This window comes from Zonotrichia albicollis, unplaced genomic scaffold (assembly GCF_047830755.1).
Source record: "Zonotrichia albicollis isolate bZonAlb1 unplaced genomic scaffold, bZonAlb1.hap1 Scaffold_83, whole genome shotgun sequence".
Taxonomy (NCBI): Eukaryota; Metazoa; Chordata; class Aves; order Passeriformes; family Passerellidae; genus Zonotrichia; species Zonotrichia albicollis.
In genome coordinates, this window is record NW_027428460.1 from 517,294 (window position 1) to 524,833 (window position 7,540).

The window sequence follows — 7,540 nt, forward strand, 5'->3', positions numbered from 1 at the left end:
GCAGTTTTTGGGGATATTTTGGGGCTATTTTAGGGCCATTTTTGGGTGATTTTTTCCGATTTTTTGGGGTTAATTTTGTTATTTTTGGGTGTTTTCCCCGTCCCCAGTGCGGGTGCTGCAGTTTTTGGGGATATTTTGGGGGCTGTTTTTTTGGGCTATTTTAGGGCTATGTTGGGGTTATTTTTTCAGATTTTTCAGGGTTAATTTTGGCATTTTTGGGGTTTTTTAGGGCAGTTTTTGGGATATTTTTTAAAATATTTTTTAAATATTTTGCAATATTTCAGGGCTATTTTTGGGGTGATTTTTTTCCGATTTTTTGGGGTTAATTTTGGTATTTTTGGGATTTTTCCCTGTCCCCAGCGCCGGGTGCTCCAGTTTTTGGGATATTTTGGGTTTTTTTGGGGATTTTTTGAGGGAGTTTTTTTGGTTTTTAGGACTATTTTTCTGCCTATTTTTGGGGTGATTTGTTCCGATTTTTTTAGGGTCAATTTTGGCATTTTTGGGGTTTTTTAGGGCAGTTTTTTGGGGTTTTTTAGGGCAGTTTTTGGGATATTTTTAAGGCTATTTTTGCAATATTTCAGGGCTATTTTGGGGTGATTTTTTTCCCATTTTTCGAGGTTAATTTTGCCATTTTTGGTTATTTTTCCCCATCCCCAGCGCCGGGTGCTGCGGCGGCTCCGGGCTCTGCAGCTCCGGGCCGGGGACCCCGAGGGGGCCCTGGGGACCCTCCGGGAGCTCGGGGGGGACCCCGGGGAGGAGGAGGAGGAGGAGGAGAGGAGGAGGAAGAGGAGAGGAAGAGGAGGAAGAGGAGGAGGAAGAGGAGGAAGAGGAGGAGGAAGAGGAGGAAGAGGAGGAGGAGGAAGAGGAGGAAGAGGAGGAGGAAGAGGAGGAGGAAGAGGAGGAGGAAGAGGAGGAAGAGGAGGAGGAAGAGGAGGAAGAGGAGGAGGAAGAGGAGGAAGAAGAGGAGGAAGAGGAGGAGGAAGAGGAGGAGGAAGAGGAGGAAGAGGAGGAGGAGGAGGAGGAAGAGGAGGAAGAGGAGGAGGAAGAGGAGGAAGAGGAGGAAGAGGAGGAAGAGGAGGAGGAGGAGGAGGAGGAGGAGGAAGAGGAGGAAGAGGAGGAGGAGGAGGAAGAGGAGGAAGAGGAGGAGGAAGAGGAGGAAGAGGAGGAGGAGGAGGAGGAAGAGGAGGAAGAGGAGGAGGAAGAGGAGGAAGAGGAGGAAGAGGAGGAAGAGGAGGAGGAGGAGGAGGAAGAGGAGGAAGAGGAGGAAGAGGAGGAGGAGGAGGAGGAAGAGGAGGAAGAGGAGGAGGAAGAGGAGGAAGAGGAGGAAGAGGAGGAAGAGGAGGAGGAGGAGGAGGAAGAGGAGGAAGAGGAGGAAGAGGAGGAGGAGGAGGAGGAAGAGGAGGAAGAGGAGGAGGAAGAGAGGAAGAGGAGGAAGAGGAGGAAGAGGAGGAGGAGGAGGAGGAGGAGGAAGAGGAGGAGGAAGAGGAGGAAGAGGAGGAAGAGGAGAGGAAGAGGAGGAGAGGAGGAAGAGGAGGAAGAGGAGAGGAGGAGGAGGAAGAGGAGGAAGAGGAGGAAGAGGAGGAGGAGGAGGAAGAGGAGGAAGAGGAGGAGGAAGAGGAGGAAGAGGAGGAAGAGGAGGAAGAGGAGGAGGAGGAGGAGGAAGAGGAGGAGGAAGAGGAGGAGGAGGAAGAGGAGGAGGAGGAGGAGGAGGAGGAGGAGGAGGAGGAGGAAGAGGAGGAAGAGGAGGAGGAGGAGGAGGAGGAAGAGGAGGAGGAGGAGGAGGAGGAGGAGGAAGAGGAGGAGGAGGAGGAGGAGGAGGAGGAGGAAGAGGAGGAGGAGGAGGAGGAGGAGGAGGAGGAAGAATCGGATTTGGAGCTGTCTGAGAGCGGTGAGAGGGAATTTGGGGGTTTTGGGGCATTTAAAGGGGGTTTTTGGGGATTTAAATGGGATTTTTTGGGGATTTTAAGGGGGTTTTGGGGGATTTAAAGGGAGTTTTGGGGCTTAAAAGGGAATTTAAGGTGAATTTTGGGAATTTTTGTGGGGGGGATTTGGGGATTTTTAGGGGGAATTTTGGGGGATTTCAAGGGGAGTTTTGGGGGATTAAAGGGAATTTTCAGGGGATGTTGGGGGATTTTGGGGGGACTTGGGGATTTAAAAGGGGTTTTGGGGGATTTTGGGGGATTTGGGGAATTTAAAGGAGATTTTGGGGCATTTAAAGGGGACTTTGGGGAGAATCCTGGAATTTAAAGGGAATTTTGGGCAAATTTTGAGGAGCATTTGGGGATTTAAAGGGAATTTTGGGGGGATTTCAAGGGGATTTTTGGGGGATTTTGGGAGATTTTTTTGGGGATTTAAAGGGAATTTTGGAGGGATTTAAAGGGGATTTTTGGGGGGATTTTGGGAGATTTTTTGGGGGATTTTGGGGGATTTAAAGGGAATTTTGGGGGATTTCAAGGGGATTTTTGGGGGGATTTTGGGAGATATTTTGGAGGATTTTAGGGGATTTAAAGGGAATTTTTGGGGGGTTTAGGGGAATTTTGGGGAAATAAAGGGAAATTTTGAGGATTTGGGGCATTTCAAGGGAATTCTGGGGAGGATTCTGGGGTTTAAAGGGAATTTTGGGGGGATTTAAAGGGAATTTAAAGGGAATTTTGGGGATTTAAAGGGGATTTAAAGGGAATTTTGGGGGGTTTTAGGGAAATTTTGGGGCTTTAAAGGGAATTTTGGGGCTTTTCTGGGGGGATTTGGGGGAATTTAAAGGGGATGAAAAGCCAATTTTGGGGGGATTTTGGAGTTTTGGGGAATTTAAAGGGGATTTTTTTTGCGGAAATTTGGGGGGATTTAAAGGGATTTTAGGGGATTTAAGGGAAGTTTGGGGGGATTTTGGGGGATTTGGGCATTTAAAGGGGATTTTGGGGAGAATCCTGGAATTTAAAGGGAATTTTGGGCAAATTTGAGGAGCATTTGGGGAATTTAAAGGGAATTTTGGGGGATTTCAAGGGGATTTTTGGGGGGGGGGTTTAGGGGATTTTAGGGATTTAAAGGGAATTTTTGGGATTTAAAGGGAATTTTGGGGGGTTTTAAGGAATCTTGGGGGGATTTTTGGGGGAATTTGGGGAATTAAAAGGAAATTTTGAGGATTTGGGGCATTTCAAGGGAATTTTGGGGGCTTTAAAGAGAATTTTGGGGAGGATTCTGGGATTTTTTGGGGAATTTTGGGCACATTTGAGGAGCATTTGGGGGATTTCAAGGGGATTTTGGAGGATTTGAGGAAGATTTGGGGAATTTCGAGGGAAATTTGGGGAGGTTTTGCGTGATTTCAGGGGAATTTTGGGGTTTTAGGGGATTATAAGGGGAATTAAAGGGAATTTTTGGGGGGGAAATTTGGGAGGTTTTGGGGGGGTTAAAGAGAATTTGGGGAATTTTAGGGGGAATTTTTGGGGGTTTTGGGGATTTTAAGGGGGATTTAGGGAGGATTTGGGGGATTTTTAGGAATTTGGGGGATTTTTAGGGGGATTTGGGGAAATTTAAAGGGGATTTTAGGGGGATTTTGGGGTTTTGGGGGGATTTTAAGGGATTTGGAGAATTTAAGGATTTTAAGGGGATTTTTGGGAGAATTTTGGGAAGTTTGGGGATTTTTGGGGGGATTTTGTGAGATTTTTTTGGGGGATTTTAGGGGATTTAAAGGGAATTTTGGGGGATTTAAGGGGAATTTTTAAAGGTTTTGGGGGAATTTTTGGGATTTAAGTGAAATTTTGGAAATTTAGGGAGGTTTTGGGGTTTAAGGGGAATTTTGGTCGACTTTTAGTGAGATTTTTGGGAATTTTAATGGAATTTTAGGGTGGATTTTGAGGGAATTTAGGGGAGGTTTTGGAGGATTTAGGGGCAATTTTGGGAGATTTTGGGGGAATTTTAGGAGGATTTTTGGGATTTTGTGGAGAGATTTTGGGATTTAAGGGAATTTGGGGCATTTTGGGGCAATTTTGGGATTTTTGCAGAGGATGAGGACGAGGAGCTCGAGGGTTACCCCAAAAGTGTCCCCGGGAGGCGCCAAAGAAACAAGGTGGGGACGCCCCAAAAATGCCAAATTCCCCCCAAAATCCCCATTAAAAAACCAAAAATCCATCCCAAAAATCCCCGCAAAAATCTCAAAAATCCCCCATAAAAAAATCCCAAAATTCCCTATAAAAATTCACGAAATTCCCTCCCAAAATTCCCCCCAAAATCCCATTAAAATCCCAAAATCCCCCATAAAAATTCACAAAATTCCCTCCCAAAACTCCACAAAATCCCCCCGAAACTTCCCCAAAAATCCATAAAATTTCCTTCCAAATTCCCTCCAAAATCCCCATTAAAAACCCAAAATTCCCCCAAAATTCCCCGCAAAATCTCAAAATTCCCCATTAAAAACCCAAAATTCCCTTCCAAAAATCCCTGCAAAAATTCTCAAAATCCCCCATAAAAAATCCCAAATTCCCCATAAAAATTCACAAAATTCCCTCCCAAAAATCCCACAAAATCCCCCCGAAACTTCCCCAAAAATCCATAAAATTTCCTTCCAAATTCCCTCCCAAAATTCCCCCCAAAATTCCCATTAAAAACCCAAATTCCCTCCCAAAATCTCCGTAAAAAATCTCAAAATTCCCCCCCAAAATCCCAAAATTCCCCATAAAAATTCACAAAATTCCCTCCCAAAAATCCCACAAAATTCCCATTAAAAACCCAAAATTCCCTCCCCAAAATCTCCGTAAAAATCTCAAAATTCCCCCCAAAATCCCAAAATTCCCCATAAAAATTCACAAAATTCCCTCCCAAAAATCCCACAAAATTCCCATTAAAAACCCAAAATTCCCTCCCCAAAATCTCCGTAAAAATCTCAAAATTCCCCCCAAAATCCCAAAATTCCCCATAAAAATTCACAAAATTCCCTCCCAAAAATCCCACAAAATTCCATTAAAAACCCAAAATTCCCTCCCAAAATCTCCGTAAAAATCTCAAAATTCCCCCCCCAAATCCCAAAATTCCCCATAAAATTTCGCAAAATTCCCCCTCAAAAATCCCAAAATTCCCATAAAAAATCACAAAATTCCCTCCCCAAAATCCCTGCAAAAATTCTCAAATTCCCATAAAAATTCGCAAAATTCCCACCCAAAATTCCCCCCAAAATCCCCTTAAAAATCCCAAATTTCCCCCCCAAAATCCCCATAAAAAATCTCAACATTCCCCAAATCCCATTAATTTTTCCTGAAATTCCCAAAAATCCCAAAAATTCCCCTGAATTTCCCCAATCTCCCTGAAATCCCCAAAATAATTGGGGCGAAATCCAGAAATTCGGGGGAAGATCCCAAAAATTGGGGTAAAATCCTCAAAAATTTGTGTTAGAACTGAAAATTCTGGGGAAAATCCAAAAAAATTCCCAAAAAAATTCCCCAAAAATTCAATTTTGGAGCTTAAAATGCATCAGAATCCCAAAAACCCCTGGAATTTTTGGGGAACCTCTCCCAGGTGGGAATTCCTAAAATTCCACAAATTTAGGGGAAAATCCCCCCAAAATTAGGAAAAAAAAATCCCAAAAATTGGGCAAAAATCCCAAAACTGAGGAAATATCCTTAAAAATTGGGGTAAAATCCTCCCAAAATTAGGGAAAGATCCCAAAAATTTAAGGAAAATCCCAAAAAAATGAGTTACCTAGTGAAAATTTGGGAGAAAAATCCCAAAAAATCAGAAAACATCTCCAAAAATTCAGAAAAAAAAGAAATTGGGGAAAAAAATTTTAAAAAATGGAGTAAAATCCTTAAAATTGGGAAAAAAAAATCCCTAAAAATTGGAATAAAATCCCCAAAATTCAGGGGAAAATTTAAAATTGGGATAAAATACTCAAAAATTTGGGTAAAATCCTTAAAAATTGGGGAAATATCCAAAAATTATGGTGAGATCGTGAAAATCTGGGGGAAATCCCAAAAAATGGAGTAAAAATCCCAAAAATTGGGAAAATAAAAAAAAAATTGGAATAAAATCCCCCAAAAACTGGTGGAAATCCCAACATTTTTTGGGAAGATTCCCAGAATTGAGTAAAATCCCAAAAATTCAAATAAAATTCCCCAAACTGGGGGGAATCTTTAAAAATTGGGGTAAAAAATCTCCAAATTCAGGGGAAAAATCTCCAAAAATTCAAATTTTGGAGCCTAAAATGCATCAGAGTCCCCTAAAATCCATGGAATTTTTTGGGTGCCTGTCCCAGGTGAGAATTCCTAAAATTCCACCCTTGATAATTCCAAAAATTTAGGGGAAAATCTCCCCAAAATTAGGAAAAAAAATCCCAAAAACTGAGGAAATATCCTTAAAAATTTGAGAAAGAGCCCAAAAACGTTGGTTAGATACTGAAAATTGAGAGAAAAATCCCTAAAAAATCCCCAAACATTCAGGGAAAAAAACCCCCAAAAATAAAATTATGGGAAAATAATAAAAACTGGGGTAAAATCCTTAAAATTGGGGTAAAAAGTCTCCAAAATTCAGGGGAAAAATCTCCAAAAATTCAAATTTTGGAGCCAAAAAGCCTCAGAATCCCCCAAAATCTCTGGGATTTTTTGGGGAGCCTCTCCCAGGTGGGAATTGCTGAATTTTCAGCCTGGAAAATTGTGGAAAATTGGGGAATATCCCAAATTTCAGCAGTGGCAGCGCCGGAATGCGAAGGGCGAGACCGCCCTGCACCGCGCCTGCATCGACGGCGACGCCAGGAGGGTTCGCCAGTACCTGCAGCAGGTGAGGGCAAAAATCTCCCAAAAATCCCAAAATTCACCCCAAAAATACGGAAAATTTACCCCAAAATACACCCCCGAAAATCCTAAAGTTCTCCACAAAAATTCCCCTAAAAATCCCCCAAATTTCCTCCCAAATTTCCCCCAAAATCTTAAAATTTGCCCCCAAATTTCCCCAAAAATCCCAAGATTCACCCCAAAATTTGCCCCAAAATTCTCCTAAAAATCCCCCAAATTCCCTCCCAAATTTCCCCCCAAAAATTCCCAAAATTTGCTCCGAATTCACCCCAAAAATCCCCCAAATTTTCTCCTAAAATTCTCCCCAAAATCTCCCCCAAAATTCCCGTAAAACTCCCCCAAACTCCCTCCTAAATTTTCCCCAAAATTTCCTCACAAATTTCCCCCCAAAAAATTCCCAACATTTGCCCCAAAATTCACCCCAAAAATTCCCTCCCAAATTGCCCCCGAAATCCTAAAATCCTCCCCAAAAATTCCCAAAATTTGCCCCAAATTTCCCCCGAAATCCTAAAATTCTCCCCAAAAATTCCAAAATTTCACCCAAATTCCCCAAAATCCTAAAATCCTCCCCAAAAATTCCCAAAATTTGCCCCAAATTTCCCCCGAAATCCTAAAATCCTCCCCAAAAATTCCCAAAATTTGCCCCAAAATTCCCCAAAATCCTAAAATCCTCCCCAAAATTCCCAAAATTTCACCCAAAATTCCCCAAAATCCTAAAATCCTCCCCAAAAATTCCCAAAATTTGCCCCAAATTTCCCCCGAAA

At 42.6% G+C, this 7,540-nt stretch overlaps 1 long non-coding RNA gene across 1 annotated transcript; it reads left to right on the forward strand.

Annotated features, from left to right (window-relative positions):
• Nucleotides 1-1,775: 1,775 nt before the first annotated feature.
• Nucleotides 1,776-7,517, forward strand: LOC141728028 (uncharacterized). Its single transcript, XR_012578744.1, has 3 exons — nt 1,776-1,888; nt 3,999-4,063; nt 6,670-7,517. It is a non-coding gene; the product is annotated as an uncharacterized LOC141728028 (long non-coding RNA).
• The last annotated feature ends 23 nt before the right edge of the window (nt 7,518-7,540 follow it).